Source organism: Lissotriton helveticus, chromosome 12 (genome assembly GCF_964261635.1).
Source record: "Lissotriton helveticus chromosome 12, aLisHel1.1, whole genome shotgun sequence".
NCBI lineage: Eukaryota > Metazoa > Chordata > Amphibia > Caudata > Salamandridae > Lissotriton > Lissotriton helveticus.
In genome coordinates this window covers 267,052,354-267,076,086 of record NC_136073.1, presented here as the reverse complement: position 1 = coordinate 267,076,086, position 23,733 = coordinate 267,052,354, and the positions used below count along the sequence as shown (strand labels likewise).

General features: G+C 44.5%; 1 protein-coding gene across 8 annotated transcripts in view; it reads right to left on the bottom strand.

Annotated features, from left to right (window-relative positions):
• The window catches only part of PMFBP1 (polyamine modulated factor 1 binding protein 1), a 2,317,386-nt gene that overhangs the window by 2,032,126 nt on the left and 261,527 nt on the right, over window positions 1–23,733 (bottom strand). The gene's annotated exons all lie outside the window — the stretch shown is intronic.

Genomic DNA, 23,733 nt, shown 5'->3' with positions numbered 1-23,733 from the left:
CTCCCTCACAGGGCTGTCGCAGGAGTCATAATGCTCCAATACACTGCCAATGAAAGACTCCCTCACAGGGCTGTCACAGAAGGAGTCATAATGCTCCAATACACTGCCAATAAGAGACTCCCTCACAGGGCTGTCACAGAAGGAGTCATAATGCTCCAATACACTGCCAATAAGAGACTCCCTCACAGGGCTGTCACAGAAGGAGTCATAATTCCCAATACACAGCCAATGAAAGACTCCCTCCAACGGCTGTCACAAAAGGAGTCATAATGCTCCAATACACTGCCAATAAAAGACTCCCTCCCAGGGCTGTCACAGAAGGAGTCATAATGCTCCAATACACTGCCAATAAGAGACTCCCTCACAGGGCTGTCACAGAAGGAGTCATAATTCCCAATACACAGCCAATGAAAGACTCCCTCGTACGGCTGTCACAGAAGGAGTCATAATGCTCCAATACACAGCCAATGAGAGACTCCCTCACAGGGCTGACGCAGGAGTTATAATGCTCCAATACACTGCCAATAAAAGACTCCCTCACTGGGCTGTCACAGAAGGAGTCACAATGCACTAATACACAGCCAATGAAAGACTCCCTCGCAGGGCTGTCACAGAAGGAGTCATAATGCCCCAATACTCAGCCAATGAAAGACTCACTCGCACGGCTGTCACAGAAGGAGTCATAATGCTCCAATACACAGCCAATGAAAGACTCCCTCACAGGGCTGTCACAGAAGGAGTCACAATGCACTAATACACAGCCAATGAAAGACTCCCTCGGACGGCTGTCACAGAAGGAGTCATAATGCTTCAATACACTGCCAATGAAAGACTCCCTCGCAGGGCTGTCGCAGGAGTCATAATGCTCCAATACACAGCCAGTGAAAGACTCCCTCGCAGGGCTGTCACAGAAGGAGTCATAATGCTCCAATACACTGCCAATGAGAGACTCCATTACAGGGCTGTCACAGAAGGAGTCATAATGCTCCAATACACTGACAATGAGAGACTCCCTCACAGGGCTGTCACAAAAGGAGTCATAATGCTCCAATACACTGCCAATGAAATACTCCCTCGCAGGGCTGTCACTGAAGGAGTCATAATGCTCCAATACACTGCCAATGAGAGACTCCCTCACAGGGCTGTCACAAAAGGAGTCATAATGCTCCAATACACTGCCAATGAAAAGCTCCCTCACAGGGCTGTCACAGAAGGAGTCATAATGCACTAATACACAGCCAATGAAAGACTCCCTCGCAGGGCTGTCACTGAAGGAGTCATAATGCTCCAATACACTGCCAATGAGAGACTCCCTCACAGGGCTGTCACAGAAGGAGTCATAATGCTCCAATACACTGCCAATGAGAGACTCCCTCACAGGGCTGTCACAAAAGGAGTCATAATGCTCCAATACACTGCCAATGAAAGACTCCCTCGCAGGGCTGTCACTGAAGGAGTCATAATGCTCCAATACACTGCCAATAAGAGACTCCCTCACAGGGCTGTCACAAAAGGAGTCATAATGCTCCAATACACTGCCAATGAAAGACTCCCTCACAGGGCTGTCACAGAAGGAGTCATAATGCACTAATACACAGCCAATGAAAGACTCTCTCGCAGGGCTGTCACAGAAGGAGTCATAATGCCCCAATACACAGCCAATGAAAGACTCCCTCCAACGGCTGTCACAGAAGGAGTCATAATGGTCCAATACACAGCCAATGACAGACTCCTTCGCAGGGCTGTCGCAGGAGTCATAATGCTCTAATACACAGCCAATGAGAGACTACCTCGCAGGGCTGTCACAGAAGGAGTCATAATGCTCCAATACACTGCCAATGAGAGACTACCTCGCAGGACTGTCACAGAAGGAGTCATAATGGCCCAATACACAGCCAATGAAAGACTACCTTGCAGGCTGTCACAGAAGGAGTCATAATGCTCCAATACACAGCCAATGAAAGACTCCTTCGCAGGGCTGTCGCAGGAGTCATAATGCTCTAATACACAGCCAATGAAAGACTCCTTCGCAGGGCTGTCGCAGGAGTCATAATGCTCTAATACACAGCCAACAAGAGACTCCCTCCTAGCACCATCACTGGGGGAGTCCTAATGTGCCAATACGAGATTCACTCCTAGGTCCGTCATTGAGGGAGTCGTCTTGTGCTAATACACAGAAAGCGAGAGTGCAGGGCTCTCACTGAGGAAGTCGTAATGTCCCAATACACAGCCAATAAAAAGCTCCCTCCTAGCACCATTACTGAGGTAGCCATTATGTACCAATACACAGCTAGTAAGGGACTCTCTCATAAGACTATCGCTGAGAGCCAAGCTATGCCAATACACAATCACTGAGAAACTCCCTCCTAGGACCATCGACACTGACAGAGTCATAATGTGTCAATACACAGCCAATGTGAGACTCCCTCCTTGGACCGTCCCTGGGAATCATGCTGTGGCAATACACAGCCCCTGAGAGATTTCCTCCTAGGGCCATCACTGAGGGAGTCATTGTGTACCAGTACACAACCAGTAAGGGGCTCTCTCCTAACACTATCACAGAGAGTCATGCTGTGGCAATACACAGCCACTGAGAGATTTCCTACTAGGACTAGGCCTGGATGGTGAACTACGCTCCGTTCGAGGAGAGTTTTCTGCACTCCGCGGAGCTCGCAGAGTGCAGAAAACTCCGCTTGGCGATGTGCAGCAGAGTTTCTTTCCCGCTCGCGAACGGTAAGTTTGCGATCGCGAATGGTAAGCTCGCAAGCTGCCGCTCGGGTAGAGTTTTTATCCGAGCGGCAGGAATACCAGCACAAACATTGCACTCCACCACTCGCGGAACTTCGCAGAGTTTTTTGTAACTTTGCGGTGTTCCGCGTAGCAAAACTACGCAAACTACGCCCAGGCCTAACTAGGCCATCACTGATAGAGTCACTGTCTACCAGTACACAGCCAGTTAGAGACTCTCCCTTAAGACTATCACCGAGAGTCAGGCTGTGCCAATACACAGCCACTGAGATATTTCATCCTAGGACAATCACTGAGGGAGTCATTGTGTGCCAGTACACAGACCGTGAGTGCACAGAGTTGTAATGTCCAGATACACACCCAATGAGAGTCTCTCCCTTACGACTGGCAATGAAGGAGTCCTAATTTACCAACAGCCGGCAGTGAGAGACTCCCTCTCAGGGCTATCACTGAGGAAGTCAAAGGATAGATTTTTGATAATTGGGCAATATGCAGGAGTCTCCAAATAAACGGTTTGGGTCCACTAAAGCCAATATACTGCACAGTAGGAACCCCTCCTCCACAGATGTGTGCACAATGCCCTCACACTGAAAGGGTCTAGCACATATCTGTTCTGGGGACAAAGCAGAAAGGCGTAAACAATTTTGCTCCATGTTAAGAAAATCCATCTTCACTCATAGAGGGGGGCCTAGCAACGATGATTACCTTATTAAAAGCACGGACTGGTTTTTAATAAGCAAAAATGATTGGAAATTCAGCTCGAGATCCTGATAATTTCACCGTTTCTAGTTAGGCCAGCAAACTTGTTTCATTAGCAATGCCTAGCTTCATTAACAATTCAATCTATAGATATGAGTGCTTCTAATTCATGCTGTGCTTGCCAAAACCTGAAGAGAAATTGTTTCAATTAACTTTCATGGATCAGGAATTATAGAGGCCCAGCAGTTGTACACTATACGTATAGATCTACACCCACCTCCCAAACCAAGCAATGCTCTCCAGGGCTGAGGCTTCGCTGAGAAACCTTCGCTGAACTGGCCTGGTTCACCCACATTTAACAGGGAAACTGGGGATTTCTTCACCAGGCAGATGAAAGGTTTGTTAGGACTGGGGTAAAATCAGATCACCCATCTATGAATGGTGCTCGGTGTTAAACCTTTGATGCTGGCCCTCCAACCACCGTCAAGGAGTAAAAAAAAGACTTGTAGGGCTGGGACTGAGTCAATCTCATGTCAGGGTTTACATGTGGTCACTCCAAAGAGCTGTATTGGCCTTTTAGGTACAGATCTGACAAGGGACAGACACAACCTCAGTGACACAGATGTTTCAGACGCACCAGGTCCGACAAGGGAGGGTCACCACCTCAGTGACACTGATATTTCAGACGCATAAGCTTTCAGGCACCAGGTCTGACAAGGGACAGACATCACCTCAGTGACACCGATGTATCAGACGCACCAGCTTTCAGGCACCAGGTCTAACAAGGGACAGACATCACCTCAGTGACACAGATGTTTCAGACGCACCAGCTTTCATGCACCAGCTCTGACAAGGGACGGTCACCACCTCAGTGACACCGATGTTTCAGACGCACCAGCATTCAGGTACCAGGTCTACCCTACCAAGGGACAGACACAACCTCACAGACAGATGTTTCAGACGACCTAGCTTTCAGGTACAAGGTCTATCCTACCAAGGGACAGACACCACCTGACTGACAGATGTTTCAGACGCACCAGCATTCAGGTACCAGGTCTACCGAGGGACAGACATCACCGCACTGACACAGATGTTTCAGACGCACCAGCTTTCAAGTACCACCAGGTCTGACAAGGGGCAGGCGACTACTAAACGTTACAGATCTTTCAAACCTACTGGCCTGCTAAAAAATCGACAAAGACCCCTTCAAGCCAGTTTGTTCCTGGGAGCGAAGAGCCTGACCATCTAAGCCATGTAGAGAACGTCATCCTCGGTTTCCAAAAATATCCAGTAATCCTGATGTTTTCCTATTGCGGCGTCTTTCATATTCCCGCCTGGGATGTGAAGGCATGCGGCCTGCATAACAAACGTTATGCTATAAAATACTCGGGGTTTTATGTTTTGAAAAATAGCAGCTCGTGAATTTTACGCCGAATCGCTTGGTTTTATGAACATTGTGGTCTTAGGGATTTCTAGTGTGCATGGCTTGGCAGTAATGATGCAGACGGGAGATGCGGCATTTCCTGTTTAGTCGCGAGGTCTGGCGAGTCAGACAGGCTTACAAGGAGATGCGCGAGCAATTATGAAGAAATGATTTCTAAGTCCTAACACGGCCAGTGTGTCTGGTGCTCCACTGCCAGTACCTCGGCTTTATCACTCGACAAAAGCATGCAGGCAGTGGTTGAAATGGAATTACACAAGTGTAGGTACGCACTCTCCCAGAGTACCTGGTGGCTCCTGTGAAGTGCTGGTACTCTCCCATTAAAAAGTACCGAACCTCACAGAGAAGTGCGGGTACTCTCCCTTTCAAAGGAGAGAAGTACAGGTACCCAGTACCTGTGCGTACCTGCCTATGTAAAGCACTGCATGCAGGAGTGGCTGTAAGCGCATTAACGCTGTGGCAACATCCGCCACTCTGCAGGTAGGGCTGAACTTTGGCAAACTATGCCCCAACTCGACCTGCCTTTTGGAGGTTCGGGCCTGTCACAAAATATCTCGATGTCACAGTAGGGCAGAGGACCCAAATGTTATAATGGTGACAGCAGTCACGAAAGTTCCCACGCCATGCAGGCTGATGTGCCAACCAGTCCTTCTGCTCTACCCATCCTTTGTGCAAAATATGCCCAGACTCCCATACTTCGGTGGGAAAGCAAGACTCAGCAGACTGAGGACTGTGCAGTGGTCACTTCAAGGAGTGAACCAACCAACAGACACGCGAATCTTACAGCCCAGATGCTGAGAACCAAATGTAGAGAACTGCTTTCAAGTCAGTCAAAGATCTGCATGAGACATTGCAGGACAGTGTGGTGAACCTGCATCACATTGATGACCTGCACCATTTTCTTGCTAGAGGAGCATATGTAATCACCAATCCACTCTGCTACGAATTAGGGTAGTGTCTTGTTGGTCTAATTCCACAATAATTAGAACTATTTTCTAAACCTCACACTCCAAGTGATTATACAGTTTAAACAAACAGCGGCAGAACAATAAATCTCAGTTCCCTAGTTGAGTCCCTGCATGACCATGCCGCCCAACATGTTTGATAGTGATTAGCCATTCACAAGAAACCAAGCCCGCAAAGTTGGATCCCCAAAGAGGACTTGCCACAGATATTACCTCTTTTACATCACCAATAGTTCCCCATGCTTACTTTAGGGACCAAATGTAGAAACAAATAGTCTTCCAGAAAACTAGGACTATGGCTCCCTTTGTCAGAGATTGCTGACACTCACACCAATACAGGTGATACATTATTAGTAAATTATATACTATGTAGTTTAGATTATCATTTCACTGACAAAACACAATGACACTGGATTCACCATTTCTGCGGTCACTGAGTAATCCCAGAACAATGTGGACAAGATGCCCAGATTACAAAAGCATTACGAGACCATACGAATTCCAGAAAAACACTACACAAATGCTGACAACAGAAACTGGACACTTTAACTGTTAACTTTCAGCCAGTTCTTCAGAACTCTAGAAACATGAGTTTTCTGTGGGTGGGAATCCCAGTTGCTTTTTAGGTTGTACTTTTTTTCTTGGGTGTTAAAAGATTTTCTGTGCTCTGTGACTTTTTCGGGGTAGATTCTCACCTGTCTGGTCTCTCATCTGCCGAACTCTCACCTTTGTACCAAAGCCACTGAAGACATATCATAGCAAACTTGATACACTAATATCTTTATTTCTGCTGACAGTCGATTAGGACATTACATAGTAGCTAGTCATAATGGGCGCGGTGAGAGAAACAAAAATCAGTACAAGAGAGAGACAGATAATGATCAAGAGTGGAATATGTTAGAAAACCAGCTTTGGCTGCTTAACTTCAAAGTCCTCGGAGTAACTGCAACTGCTCGGGCAGGTTGTTTAGCATTCTCTTGGAATGGTGCCTTAAAAGGGTTATTCACAAGAAAATAACAATGTCAAGCAGTATTTCAATTGTCTATAGCACACGGCAAAACTGAAGTGTTTTGAAACACTAATTAAAGGCGTTACTGCTGTATAACTCCTAATGCAGTCTTTTTTTCAAGGTAAACGCGCCTCTTTGATTCTAACCTGTGGTGAAGTTACTGAGATTAAGTAGTTCTTTTTCTTAGGAATACTTGATCTTTTTGCAGATTCCTCATAGACGTTCATCTCGGGCATCAGACTGGATCTGGAAAGCTGTGCAAACAATTCACCTAGCAAGCACGCCAAAGTGGCTCTGCCCAATGTTACACAAAGATATCAATCCTAAAAGTGTTGTAATGGCTTGATAAAGGCACCACCCACACACTGCACTGGAAATAGAAAGATTACCAATGCCGGGTGAATCACTTTTAACCCAAGACGGTTTCATTGTAGAGCCAACTCATTTTGATTCCCAGACCACTAAAAATGTGTTTTAGAGATGTTTTGTTTAGGTAGATCTTATAGCACATTACCTTTGAAATTTAAAATGATGTTGTCTGGAATAGCAGGCCTGTTTGAGTATACTGTAAAATGTATACTGGTTGCTTTTTTAATAATAATCAACACAGGACTGACAGACATATATGAAACCTACTTGACTTATTATACTTTCCCTGATTCTTCTACGCAGCAAAACAATCTACAACAGTGAATTAAATGTTGCATATGATTTCCAGGCCAACTCTTAAGGGTACCTGCACTATCTTAGTTACGTTTGCCAGAGTGGTCAAAGCATGCCCTTTGAGAAAAAAACATTTACATCTGGCTATTTCCGTGAATTTGTCTAATCATAAAGAGTTTAATACTGATCCACTCGTATATTTGATGGTTCATGTGCTGACCAATAGGCCTGGCTTACAAAGGGTATAAACGACTTAGCCAAGCTGGACTCTTGCCATCTCCACAATGTATGGATGCTTTTCTCTACCCCAGAAAGGCCTGTAAACATTTTCTATATCTAGCTTGTGCCACAGAATGTCCCAGTTAAGTGGATTATATGGAAATCAATAAACAAAAAATAAAGCTTCTGCCTTGGCCATGGAGGCCAACCTAAAAGCAAAATGAACTCCTCATAAAAACATGACAAAAAAAACAAAATGGTGGCAGAAAGTGAGCAAGGCTGTCATGTGCAAGCACACATATTGTGGTGCTCGTTCGTGTATTAAACGGTCTGAAGTATATAGCTGACATGGTATGCATACAAAGCTTTTAAGGCAGGCCTCAAAATGAATACAGGTTTTTCTTTCTTTATATTTTTTGAAAGGTATAGACTATGCATAGAAAAAATTGAAATGTGCCTCGTTTCAAGTTGCTTTAACTGAAAGGGGAATTTTCCATTTTCCTACTGAATATATTAAATGACTGCAGGACGTCGGCAAGCTGACCTTGGGCTGTTATGCACTAAATGAGCTCAAAAGTAACAACGGGCTAATGCATACAATGAGACCAGAGTTGATCTGGCAATAGCCAAGCGCCTTTGATTTTACTGAAACGATATGTACAATACATTTATTTAAAGGCTTTCAGTCAGCCCTCTTCATAAATTGGTCCGTTTTTAATGTAATTCATGATTTCTTTCGCCCACTACAGCATAAAACATAGGGCAGCAAATGGTTAGGGCATACCAGCCATTGAGGAACTTTACTGGGAATGACTGCATTCTGCCCTTTCACAAGGAACACATCCACATACAATTATTTCTTTCAACTGCCAGGAACTGCTATGCAATGTGCGTTTTTTAAAATCAAAAAGATTTTTGTTTTTAGCAAGTTCTTTTTCTAGATTGATGAGGGTATGGTGGCTTCCCTAAAAACAAGCATTTGCAATTCAATTGGTCTTGCATTAACGCAAGTTTGAGCTATTGGCATTGTAAATGACAATGCCTTTTATTTATGTTTTTGTATTTAAAACATATGTAAAAGGCATTGTAATTTACAATGCTAATAGCTTAAACTTTTGCAAATGCGAGACCTATTGCGTAACAAATGCTTGCTTGTAAAAGCGTCCTATGCCGCGATTTCACTTTAATGGCAGCCACGCCCTTTTCTTTAGTCGACCCGTGCCTAAAGAAATGTGCGCAGCCGGCAATAAAGTGACAGCAAGGTATGGGGAACTATTACCAAAAAAAGCATTTATTTAAGCTAACAGAGAAATGTTTTTATTTTTGTAAAAAATAATTTTGTAAAAGCGGCCCATGGCGCGCTTTCACTTTAATGTCGACCACGCCCCTTTAACACACAGTTAATCTAAAGACAGGCCAGGCCGCCGTTAAAGGAAAAGTGAGGTATAGGGTGCTTTTAAAAATAAAAAGCATTTGTTAAACAGAATAGCGCGTGTAGAAGTGCTGTGGTGTACAAGGAGAATTTTTGAAAGATAAACGTCAGCGTCCATGATCGGGCGCCGCGCTGTCATGAAAACAGGGTGGGTTAGGGTGAGCCTGTCGGGTCTGCAAAAGCAGCTAAATTAAATACATTAAAGAAAATAGTGCTCACAAACTGTAGCTAAAACAGACTGTGTAACAACACAAGTAAAAAGTCAAGTCCTCATAAGAGGTTACAAATGCAGACAATGCATTACTAAGGTGGGACCTACAAGCCTAATAACGAATCAGAAGAAACCATTTAGAAAGGACAGTAGAAGATGTCAACTGAAAAGATGAGCGAAAAGTGGGCAGGGCTTCAAGTCCATATCTGAATACAGCATGTTTTTCAGAGCAGAGCATGCGCTGCCCAGACTCGACCTAATAAAGTGTTAAAAAACTAGGACTGCACCTGTGCCTGCCTCAGCTCGGGCTGGGAGGAGCGGGATAGCTCAAGCTGGTGGAAGGCAGCAGTCGAGTACAGCTTCGTGGGGAAGGGAAAGAGAGAATGAGGAAGAGCCCAGGTCCGCCGTCCTAGCCGCCTTTATGGCAATAGCAATGCCCGGAGGACTATTGTAAAAGTCTGCATTGAAGATTTGGCAAATACAATCTGTGATGTGGTGGTGTGTTTTGATTTGATTTTGCTTTGTTGCTTCTGTGAAAAACGAAAAACTAATAAAAAGAATTTTAAAAAAACTAGGACTAAACAAAACAAGCTTTGACAAAGCCAAAACCTGTTGGCTTTGCCAATGCTTTCAGATTGATACTGCAAACATAGGTTCCAAGCGAGTAAAGCATCTACCTGCTTCACTGACTTGTTCAAGGGAAAAAGATATCAAAATGTGAGGTAGGGCAGAGAGACACCGGTCCCTGGGAGGATTGCTCTCAGTCGTAACATTGAATTGAAGGCCCTCTGGCCTGCAGCTCCTGAGGGATAACCAGGTGCTCAGCAATAATCTAAACAATACTCATGTAATGCTGCAAAGCAAAAAGAGAATTTTAGACTCAGTGGTTAGAGTGATGGACCATGTTTTGTCCTAATCTGTTGTTCATAATATTAATATTTATACCTGCTGAAAATTTATTGTGCTAAGTCTGTCACACAATTTACATAAGAACAGCACATAATAAATACTTACAACTATAAAACAAACTTTGTGCATGCACTGATTCTGGGGATGCCGCAGGTCCTTTTGATCTTTCTCCTGTAAGAGCAAGAGTTTTGATACGTTTGTCAAATCCCAGCACCATGTCACTCCTGCAAGAATAACTCACAGGGAGGGGCGAGAAACACTAGTAAGGTTCCCTTTGGTCCTCAAGGGTCACTGCTTCATTTGGGGGCTAGAGGTTCTGGACGTAGTGAGGCACTTGCATAAACAAGTCACCATAGGGAAGGTACAACAGAAACTATATTAGCAGAGCATGTCCCATTGCTTGCCTTTATAACATGGGACCTTGCTCTAAGGTGCAGGATCCCCGCTAGTCAATGCCCCAACCCTCTTCCACACGTGACACACCGATAAATGATCAGAATACTGGGCTCGGTGAATACTGGAAGATGGTGCTGAAACTGCGACAGGAAAGGACTGATTCGATACCATTCAGGCAAGGAAATTCACAGAGGTGGCACTATTAATGGAAAACGTTAAGTAGCCATGATGTGGAGTTGGAGACGCCTGCTAACTGCAAAAGAGTGGCTATGGGGCTTAGTCTATACTAATAATTAACAATTTGAACTCTATGAACAACTGCTGGCTGACACCGAAGGATATTTAGCAGGCACTTCAGCAGTTCCTGCTTTGACACAACGAAAATTTGAGGCAGTCACCAGAACCCCAAGGCAACCAGGATGACCATGCGCACTAAAAAGAAATAAATAGTTAACCAGTGACTCAATAGCAAACATGAAATACTGGCCTTGGGAATGTGTCCTGCAAAGATGAACTGTGGGTAAAGTGGGCTCATCGGCATAATGATGGCAATTTGTGATGTTAAATGAGGATGCCACTTATGTTTCCGGCATTTCGGGAGGTCAAAAGAAAAATGCTGGACCCAGACACTCTCTAATCCGCAAGTCAGGCTTGGCAGCATTTGTAGTTTGTCCTACAATTGATGGATATTCTTAGCCTTACACAGAAGCGCTCACCTTCATCAGTCACAATCCCACACCACTCCTTCTGCGCTTGCTCAGTCCCAAATCTGCATTTCCTCTGTGAAGTTTTTCAGGTTCCTCCTTTTACCTGTCAGTTATGACAATTTTAAGTCAAGATGGCATTTTAATATGAGTCTACAGCATTACAAATGCGATTGGAATCCCCCTTGCCAAAGTAAGGGCAGTGGAAACAGAGAGATTCCCTCTATTCAAAGAACTAGAGGGGTAAAAAGAAAAAGCAATCAATCAGCGAATAAGTGAATCTGCACTAAAAGAAGATTGAGCCTTAATCAGCGCGGTCAGAGTGAGGACGACCTTGCAGTCGAAGGTTGTGGCCAGCGATGAAATCATTAATGTTGAGACATTACCATATTTCATTCGGCATGGGATGGTCCACAGGGGCGCGAATTGCTCCGCCATACAGAGAATATATCACAGCAGAGATGCTAGTTACGAGAAGCTCACTTAAAGCCCCCCCCCCTCTCCTCCCTAGATCATTCTATGAGGGATACATCTTTGTCTACTGTAGGTGGGTCGATTGCACATTGTACATTCAGCACTCCCTCTTCTCTCATTATTTAATGCAGAGACCCCAATAGTTCCTTAGGTAGCACACTCTTTGCCGCGACTTCTCTGGACAATCCATGTACTGTTACTTTTTTTGCGTTTAGGGGATGGCCAGAGTACCTCTGGGACTACATTTAGGAATAGGGCAGTGCCAGAAGACGGTGATACAACCACAACAGTGAAAAGTCAAGAGGCCGCTCTCTTTCTTTTCTGGACAAGGACAGCTTTTTGTACTTCTACGTGTAGTATTCGACACACTCTATCTCAAACACTGACTATACTCAGTGTTCGGCCTCCTCTGACTACTTTGTGCCGATATAATACTCTGCCTCTTACAGACCCCTCGCTTGCAGCCAATTCTGAGGTCATCCCCCATGACCATTCATTACGAGGATAACTGTCTGCATTCGACTTCAGTAGAGCACACAGTAGTCCGACATGCCATTTCTATACATTGATGCACAGCTGCCTCTGAAATACTGCTCACTCTTAGCAGCTGTACCTAATGTTTTAGCTCTCCTATAACCATTCCATGTAGAGACAAAACCTACTGTAGAGTTTTCACTCCAATATTATGTGCTGAACATCTTATTTTCATTTCTTGCATAGATATATCTTTCGTTTGGAAACTGGTCCCATCCCGTAGTGTAGCATGCAGGATATATGCAGGTGCCCAGGGAGTAATATACTATTTATTGGCATTATTGACGGTGACTAAAAAAACTTGGAAGGCCGATGAATCAAGAGGTGAAGGCTCCAGTTGGTGGTGTGAAGCTTCCTCCCACTCCTCAACCAAGGTTATAAATAGCATAATCTTCTCTTAGGATCTGCATATAGGGTTTATCCCATGCTTTTTTCTCGTGTAGTTCTTATAAAGAAAGGTATTTAACCCGAACCAGAGCCAGAGATTTAAATCCATGAAGTCAGAAAAGCATGTAAATGAATTGTATTTGTATTAGCAGAGCTGTTATCCTCTTTAAGGTCATTTAAACATGCAATCTATGATGAGGTAAGCGGTGTTTTTGTTAAATTAGTTAGGATGTCCTATAGTAATAAAAAGAAATTTCCGCAAGTAACAAATGGGTGAATTTGTGTTTATTAGTTAATGCTTTACTAAGGCACATTTCTTTTCCCTGGCAAAGCATATACACACCGCCAAATCATTTCAGATAGGAAGGAGTCTATGCTGCCAGGGGCTAACTGACGCCACTTACATAGTATCAACTACCCGACTGATCTCTTGGGGCTAGGTGTTCTAACAGACTATAATTCATTATGTGTTAATTATTCTATGATAACATCCTTGCCAAGAGCAGTGTTGAGAATGCACCAAACATCATGTGTATTCATGAAGGGAAGAAGTGCTGCTCATCCGGTCAGTGAGCATGTTCCAGGAGCATGGATGAGCATCAGCATCGATGCCACTCGGACCACCCAAGCCTCACAACGCTCATCCAGAGGGGTGTCCGCAAGCTGCCTGGCGCAGTAGGCATAGAGGGCGGGCGCAGAACTTTGGAATCCTGCGCAGTATGAAGGGCGTCAAACTTGTGCATCTTCTTCGATTAGCTAAAGACTTTCTGGCAAGAGGCAACGACAAGCCTTATAACCAGACTTTCCCAACAAGTTGGACTGTCTACAGCATTTTATTCAAGATTTCCAAACCAAGAGAATGTACAGCCTTTTCCTTTGAAGGCACTTCCTGTTTGAATCATATATAAATCGTATATAATGGGAGGCAATCATGAGAGGATGAAGCGTTGAAACACATTTGTCTCGTCTGGAGATGGGCAACCAATCTTGCTTACTTACTTTTTTTGGGGGTTTCACCAGAGACCGGGTATGTGCTGTTGCTTGCCAGATTTCTTGTTTAAAAATAAAATAAAAATTGTGCTTAAAGCCTGCAAATTCTTTATGATTGGTTGGCTTCATCTTCACTCTTTTCCTTGCTTCTCATTGGTCAATGTGTACCAGTGGTACTTTCTTCCTTGTGTTTTTGTCCCTTCTATGGAGCTTAGGCCAAGTACTGCTGAATTGTTTTATTAGTGTCCCTCCGCTGGTCGCTCTCAAATTCAAGGACTTTTTGTTGGTTCTTGCTTCTCCATCGACATTGTTTGCCTGTTGTTGTCTGCACCCGTTCTCCTCCCCCTTTGCCTTGTTGTTGGCTGTCCTCCAATCGTTGCGTGTACACCTCCCCCTTGCGTCGTTTTCCCAGGAAAGACCCCTCATATGCAAAGAATGTCCACGCTGTGGGCCTGTCACTGTGCATGGGCTTGTGCACCTGTTGCCTTGTTATGTGTTTTCACACCGATGCTCGATTTTTTTTTTTTTTTTTTACGGTTGGGGAACCCAACAATTAATCTAGAAAAAATGTGTATTAGGCACGTGGCTATCTGTTAGGAGAAAGAACACAAATAGAAATATTTAAGTTGCTGAAAATAGAACTAGTTGGCATGTGTGCCGTCTGCCGGTTTAATACTAGCATAATTATTGATGGCTTTGTAAAGGATGCACGTGGCTGATGTTTAAAACAAGAACACACCAAACAAGAATGATGGCCCAGTGTGCATTCTGGACATAATGCAGGACTGTAGAATAGCGACTCGCCCGTTTGTCTGTATTTACGGAAACGTAGAATTTCAGACATCCAGTTGTGAAATTCATTTTTAAGAACATCCACGACATTTACCAGCACAAAGCCGATGCATTTATTATGGTTGACAACATTGGTACGAGAACCACCTTCTTAGAAATGCAAGAAATAAAAGCACATGAAAAAAGAACCAATAATAATTTTGGATACATTTGAGGGTGTGCATATTTAAATCGAGCGATTTGGGTGGAATGCACGAGCCACCTCCTGGATTTTGACTTCTATAATTTCAAGGCAAATAAGTGAGCTCCCACTAAACTCCTGTTTATTCAGAAAGAAAATTCCAAACAAAAGCAGTAGTACTTCGGTTATTTCCAGTACAGGATACAGGACGATTAACAAACCAGGGTACTTTATAATTTTTATTTATATTTTTATAAAAATTATTTTGATTGATTTTGTACAACAAAACACAGCATAAACAAGCAGTGCATGGCCCCAAACGTACATAAGGAGTAACACCACATTCACAGATTACGGCAGTACAAGTAGTATAGCCGTGTACACCGCAGAACATAAGCAGCAGAAAAATAAACAACCAGTAAGGGAGCAAGAAATATCGAATCCAAGTCATCGAGCCAAGTAAAAGGCAAGTGATACAGCAATGTCGTACATGGTTGTCACATCTATTATACATCGGCATAGAGTGCACAAAATCACACCTCAACATCTGAGCCATCCTCTGAGCCAGTCACCCTGATCAGTAAACCTATTAAGTAGGGACCCCCACAGCACAATCGTGTCCACGGGAGCCTAATCAGGACGGGTAAGGCGCCTCTGCATCTTCTCTGCCACCCTCTATTCTAGCAAATCACGCAGCCACGAAGACTTCAGCAACACTTGAGTGACCATCCACCCAATGGCTATTCGCTGTTTGGCTGAAAGCAGCACAAGCTTGTAGGGAATCTTTCGTCCTTTGGGCTTCACCACTACCACCCCCAGGAGGCATGCCAGCGAAGTTAGAGAGAACGCCAGTCCTGTTGCCCTCACAATCATAGGAACCATCCCCTTCCAGAATCCCTGAATCCCAATAGAAGCTCAGGCCAAATGCAAGAGAGTGGCCCCCAACACCCCACACAACGTGCCTTCCTCCAGCGGTAGACACTTTGTGTGGTCCGCTGCCTACGGGTCACATCGGTGCGATGTAAAAAATTGAAGTGGAGCAATTTAAATCTATTATTGCAGGATGCCCTTCCCCCTACTTGCATGCAGGCATCCAATCTGTGTCCCCAATGGGCTCATCCAATTCCCTCTACCAGGCCCCATGCACCAGTGTAGGGAGCATTCATAATTTCTCCCTGTATTGCTCTTAAGAATGAGGAAATAAAGTGCCTCCCTCCCCCCGTGAAGCAGGCAACCAAGTACCCGAGAGGGCTGAGATACTGTGGGGAAAACCAGCCCACACCTCCCGTGCAACACTCTCCAACTTAGCATAATGGAGGAAGTGACCCGGTCCCACTCCAAATGTCTTCTGAGACTCCTGAAAGGTGAGGAAGACCTCCGCAGGGTATAAGTCCCCCGCCATCTAGAAACCTCCCGTCCTCCGTTGGTCCATGGACATATCCCCATTGATCGCCCGGAATGAGGCAAAATCCCACTTTCTGTCAAATGTGGCAGTGCGCAGCACTGTCCCAACCATCACTTCCCAAATTGCTGCTGTCTGTCTCACTAGGTATGGGACTAGGTGTACAGATCGGCCCTCCCACATCAACAAGTGTGCCAGTTAAGACGCTCCCAACAGTCCTGCAAATATTTGAGGAATACGGTGATAAAGCGGGGTATAGTATCAACTGGACTAAATCAAACCTTTACTCAGTGGGTGGTCACCTTGATATTCGTGACTTCCCACACTGTTTACAAATTTCCCCAGATGGATTCTGGTACCTCGCCTTTACATTACAACTGACGTAGCGACAACCCTGACCCGTAATATTAAACGAGTCCTAACGGAATTCCAAGAAAATGTCAGGAGATAGAAGAAACTATCCCTGACAATAATGGGCAGGGCCCATGTATAAGATGATAACGCTCCCAAAGCTACTCTATATATTGCAAAACACACATACCAAAATACCAGAAAGCATATTCATGGCACTCAACAATGAACTACGAATACTCCTATGTGACGGGGCCCACCCCAGAGTGGCGCTACAAACTCTCCAACGCAATCCATACAATGTGGGTCTGGCCCAGCCGGATATTAGAGCCTACTATAGAGCAGCCCATTTAGTGGTTCTTAATGAATGGGGACATGTGCCAAGAGATAACCCCACCTACGCACTGGAGAGACTCCAATTCCAACACCATACACAGCTTCTTTATATCTATGGCGGGAGGGGAATCTCCTGTCTCCTGCTGGCCACCCAAAGGGTATTGGAAGCATGGCAAGGAGTGAAGAAGCAGATGAAAAGGGATAAAGATTCACAAAAGAGACCCCCCTGTGGGAAGGGACGAGACTGTCTGAGATAGGGAAACTTAGAGGTTTCAAACAATGGGACATAAAAGGGATATCCAAGCTGGGTGATATACAAGAGAAAGGCACCCTAACTTCCTTTAGTGCTCTCCAGTCTACATACTAGCTAAAATACTCTCAAAAGTACACCTACATCAGACTACAACACGCCTGGAAGGCAGAGAAACTGGACGCAACAGACATACCGGAGTTTTCCCCCCCTAGAGGGCTGACTCCTACAGGAGGAAATCCTGAGCAAAGCCATATTTTAGACATAGAGAATATTGCTCAATAATATGCCCGACAAGTTAGGCCCACTAAGGGCCAAATGGGAACTCACCACGGGGCCACTAGAAGACATTGACTGGGAGGCGGCACTGATGCACCCGCGCAAAATGGCAATAAAGCTGAGGCTGCGTCTAATACAACATAAAATCCTGCACAGAACTTATCATGACAGGGCTTGACTACACGCCATGAGACAGGCAGAATCCCCTGTCTGTCTTAGATGTCAGAGCGAGCGAGGTACATTCATACACACACTGTGGGAATGCAGGGTGATACAAAGGTACTGGACCCGATTACTAGGAGAATGAATAGCATACTGGGGGCACAACTTGAACGGGAGGCAAGCTACATCCTACTGGGTATCCCCACGGAGATTGACCTCACACACAGCAAGCTCACACTAGCTAATTTGGGGCTGATAGTGGCTAAACAGGATATAGCCCACCACTGGGGTGAGCACGCCTACCCCATTCTTAAGGAATGGAAGGCAGGCATGGACTTATACATGATGGCGGAAAGAGTCACGTACGAAGCCAGGGGGTGCCCTCGCAAATTCAGGAAGATATAGTCCCCGTGGATAGAGTATTATGGGCTCGAGGTTGAAGACAACCTGGGTCTACTGAACAGAGAAGTTGAGAAAGGACTGCACCAACATCCAAACCTGGAACCTCACAATAACCCTCAATGATTGTAATAGCGCTTATATTGGTTTGTTTGACTCCGTCGTGACACTCCGTGTCTCCTGCATTGTAATAATGTTCTGCACACTATGTATCTCATGTACCCAAGACTTCATCGCCTTTACTGTTTGTAATAATAACATTTTTTTTAATTATTTAAAAAGCAAGTGTGCCAGTTTGTCCTCTCCCAGCATATCCAGGAACAACCTCTTTTTCCAATTGTCCTGTTCAGTCAAAAACTGAGCTGAATGCTGCAAATTAGCTGCATAATCTGGAAAAGCAAAGCCCCTGTCCCCAATGTACCACTTGAGAACCAACAGAGCCACCTTGCTACGCCGCCTAGCCAAGACCAATGAAATGAGTAAACTTTATAGGTTGTGGAAGAATTGCGGCCTTAGCTGAAACATCGTATTCTGAATAAGATAGAGGCAGCGAGGAAGGAAGACCATCTTGGCCACTGCAACCCTACCTATGACAGATAAGGGAAGTCTATTCCAGAATGCTATGGAGCCTTCTAGGCCATCCACAACTCTATCGACATTCAAGCACTGATACACTGCCTCGGTGTGGGCGACCAATATACCTAGGTATAGAAATTCCTCCATCTCCCAGTGGAGGACTAAATAAGGCAGATGGATATTTGGTGCCCCAATCAGGCTCCCAAGCGGAAACAAGTGCGACTTTCAGACATTGACCTGAAGACCAGACACTCTGCCAAACCTGTTCAGTAGCCCCATTAATATCAGCACAGCCCTGATGGGGGTGTGAACATATACCAGTGCGTCATCCACATAGAGTGAGATGACGTGTGGAGCCCCTCCCCACTTGGATCCCCTGTGTCTCCATCTCTTTATGCAGAAGTATGGCTAGGGGTTCAATTGCAAGAGCAAATAGGAGTGGCGGGAAGGGACAACACCACCTGGCTCTTCTCCCCTCCAACCACCCCTCTGGGAGGTCTCCCTCTATCTTGATGCGGACCATGGGATTCGCATATAAGAGCTGAACCCAGCTATAAAAAAAAAGGCCTGACCCCATTCCCCTCAACACTGCCATGAGATACAAATATATGACGTTACATCGCATGCAATTACAACGCATGCTTTTACAACGCAGTCTTTACATCGCAACTACCATTACATTGCATTATTTTACAACGCATTATTAAAAACTACCATTACAACACATACCATTACAACACATAATACTTTTGGGGCAACAGAAGGATAAGTGTTGGATAGTGTAGGGGTAAAAATTACTATTCCCATGTACCCCAAAACCCATACCTACCCTAATACTAAAATAATCTCCATTGCTTACCTTATAATGCGTTGTAATGGCATGCGTTGTAATGGCATGCGGTGTAATGGCATGCGGTGTAATGGCATGCGGTGTAATGGCATGCGTTGTAATAGTTGCATTCTAAAGGTAGGTTGTTGTAATGACTGCGTTGTAATGGATGTTTCCCATGAGATATACCTACTCCACAGTATCAAAGGCATTTTCTAAGTCTAGGGAGACCAATGCCATTTAGTGGTCGCCATTCATGGTTTCGTGCAGGATATGCATGAGCCTCTGTAGATTGATGGTAGAGCTACGGGCCGCCATAAAGCCACATTGTTCTTCATGCACCAATTCACAAATCACCCACCCCCAAGCCATGTAGCCAGAAGCTTACACAAAAGTTTAAATTCGACTCCCTCCTTCATGGTGTGCAGGATAATCCGGGTTGTGCGTGCCTCCAGCAAGACATCCAACAACTTCTCTTTAAGGGTCAAGGAGTATGTCTGATAAAATTCCACAGGGCACCCGTCCCTTCCTGGAGCTTTAGATCTATTGAGAGTCGAAATGGCCTCACATAGCTCCTCTAAAGAAATGTCACCCTCCAGTTCCTGTGCAAGATCCAGTGCCAAGGAAGGCAACCCCACTCTTGTTATGAAATCCTCAAGCTTCCCCTTAGGAGCCACCCCTTCAGCGCAGTACCCCCCCCTGAGGTGGTCCACAAAATCACTCAGGATATCTTGGCAGCTAGTCACCAAGCCTCCACTACGAGCTTGGACATGAAAGACAGGGGGGACCTTCTGCTCCCACCGCAATATCCATGCCAATATAATTTCTATATTCATGGAAACCTGAGGTTTCAGGTATTATTGTCTAGTAGTCTGTTCTGTGCACCTTTGGCCTGTTACTTATTTCAGAGACGTAATCTGCATATACTTGGCCCAAGAGGTTACGATTTAGAGAATTTCAATAGCAAACTCCAATCAACCTTAGCATAGAGACAAAGACCCTGGTCTTGACCAGCATTTGTAAAATTCAGATAATATTTACCATACAAAATGGTAAGCTGTGGAGATGGGGACATTGTAGTACATGCAGCTGTTGCTGCTTTATATTCAATGAGAAGCCATAGCATGATATACTATATAATGACAGGCCATTCCATACCATACCATACCACACAATGACAGGCTATACTATTGAATGACAGGCAAACTCATACCACACCATACCATGCAATGACAGGCCATACCATTCTGAACTAGAAAATGGCAGGTCATATCATACTATACAATGGCAGGCCATACCGTAGCAAACTGTACAATAACAGGCAATACCACACAACAGACCATATCATGATTAAAATACAACCATACGCATATATAAGACACATATATATATATATATATATATATATATATATATACACACACACACACATATATATATATATACACACACACACAATCATTAGACCGTATAATATTTTGTACAAAAATTGTAGAATATAGCAACAAAAAAACATTTAAAAAAACAACAGAGCCAGTACATCTCACATAGATGAGACATACTGCCTTCCACAATGCTTGTTGCAATATGAAGTTCTCTGGGCCTTTTAAAGGGTAAGAACACTTTAAATAAATTAAACCACAACACACCTACTAATTCTAATACCTTGTCCCCTTCCTTTCACCTAGCCTAGCACTTACACAATATCAGGATCATCTGGCACGAGCAATGCTGGCACGAGGGGCAGCAACTCTGCTGGGGTTGTACCTAAAGCAGGCTTGAAATGTGGAACGGACACGGAGAAGAGTAGGTGAAAGGGCCATATAACACAGCAGGCTCAAATGAGGATTCAAAAATAAAAAAATCTAGTGCAGGATTTAAAATGCGCCCTCTCCCCCCCCCCCCCCCCTCAACGCTGCGAGGCACTGAGCTCTTTGGTGGCGCTGGAGCAGAGCGAGGGGCCATGCTCTCTGCCACAGAGATGCCCCGCCATAGCCGGAACATAGAGCACCAGGGGAAGCAGTACGCTGTTTATATTACCAGTGTGCAAATAAAAGATGCCATTTAGCTCCATTACTCAATCCGATTAATTAGCCATGCACAAGGCCCTATTCCTGGCAGCATGGATGGTTTTATTCCCATGGCCTGGCACAGCCGCAAGGAGGCTTAGGAGGGTGGAAGGGGAGGGGTTGCTGAGGAGAGAATAATTTACTTGCCTGGTACGGTTCTGATGTCTATTCAGGCTTGAACAGCGTCTGCTTCAAGAGCGCACATTCTGACAAATAAACATCCCTTGAAGAGAGAGACAGCCATTACTGGAAGCTCTGGTAATACGGGAAGTCTTAAATCATTATTCAAGGAAGGCAAGAATTGGGATCCAATGGAAGGGGACTGTTGTGAGGGCTGCAGAGGGAAAACTAGAGTAGAGTATCTGTATTTCATCATCCAGTTGCCCCTTTTTAGGTTTCCAAAGCTGGCCCTCCAGTATTATCCACGTACTTCCAAAGTGTCTGATGCATCGCTCCGGTATATATTTGGTGCTCTTCTATGGTTCCTCAAGCATGGTTGCAGCATCTGGAGTGTATTAAAGGGCCAGCAGTTTGTTTTAAGGGTTCCTCGGCCAAGGACGCACCATCAGCAGTGTGTTGGAAGGTTTCTTGAGTCAAGGCTCCAGATCAGCAGTGTATTTGAAGGGTTCCTGAGCCAGGGGCTCAGTACCAGCTATGTGTCTGGTGTTTTTAGAGCCAGGGTCAACTGTCCTTGGTTTTCTGTTTCTTTAAAATTTTCCTCCTAAACAGGAAACCTGATATAAATTTGCACATTTTTGCAAAAGTTTTCATGACACACAGTACTGTAAAATACCAAATGTCACTGCCCTGCAGAAATGTCTTACTGATCAGAGGCTAAATGTCCTCTCCTTGAGAGAAGAAGTGAATACATAAAAAATATATAATAGACCTTGAGGAGTTCTAAAAGTGGGGAGATTTCCAATTTGCCTTCTTTATCTTATTCTTGTTTATTGCAACCTAGACCTCAGAAGACACCATTGCTCTGTACAATAGGTGCAGATAAAACATTTAGAATACAAACAGAACATAAATAGTAGACAAGAGCAGTTTTTACATATAACGGGGTTAGTTCCAGAAAGAAAAGAACATTCTTGTAGTGGTTTGGCTTTCAAACAACTAGTGCAACAGTTAACGCAAGTGAAACGGAGGCAACAGCTTTGCTGAATGTAGTTTAGATTTGTAAACATGTCAAAGCCAATTATTCTCCTTCCACTGGGGTGAAGTTCACACTCTTTTCAAAGAGGGGTGGTTGGTGAGGGAACAATAGGTTGAAGAGGCTACCAATGAGTTCTCCGAGCACACAAGCTAGGAAACGCTTCCCACCTGGACAACTAGCCCGAAATCTCAAAAAGGTCTGAGGTGAACAGAAGACCAAACCTATTTGGTAAGGTTAGGAGTTAAAGGAAGAAAGCAGTGGCCTTGTTGACAGGATCCAGCAACTATGTGGACAAATGTTGCACATGTACTCAAGTAGCTTGGAAGAGCAGAACGCATCTCAAGACAGAATAGTAAAGAGAGGATCCTGCCAGTAAAGTAAGCCTTGGGCGAAAAGAAGGGGTAAACTAATGATAAAAGCAATTGCCCCCTAATGGTACTTGTGAAAGTGTGGGTAGTACAGTCCAATGTGCTGTGGCATGTTGGGATAGAATTCAATAGTAGCCATGACTTTTGCGGAGAGACTATACAAGTTCCATTTAAAAGTGGGTGTCCTGCCCATATACGTTTTTCATTATTGCTTAGGTCAGTATCACTTAGTCATACCAATAGATTTGGGTTGTAAGAAGGCAGTCAAAGTGAAAATGTTGAGAAGATGCAAAAAGGAATAACGGCACACTGAGTTAGATGTGATAACTGATGTGAGAGAAGGTGCTGTGACATCCAGGAGGCAACTAATGCAAGAGCCAACGAATCAGATGGCGCTGGTGCGAAAGATGGTGCAGGATATAGTGGAAAAATTAGTCCAAGTGAGTGATCCACATGAATGCTAACTACTACCTTATGCAAGAGCATGGGCCAAGAACACTACCACCTATACCCTTCTTGAAAGATAATTTTTCAACAAGAGTTTTTAAGTTGTTCCAAAAGGAGCTGCAAAAAGACAATTAGCAGCTGCAGTTGAGTTAGTGCGGTATTTTCTGCACACTCCCTGAGAAGAAAGCAGGATTATCATGAATTCCCTTTTGTTGGTCAATTCTCATCAACCTACTCATAAAGTTTGTCTGCCAGGTACCTTAGGGAATATGTACCTGAGAGAGTTCAGTTAAGGCTGCTTTGCAACTTCTGAACGCTATTTGGATAGGAAACGATTTTCGAGGAGAAGGAAATG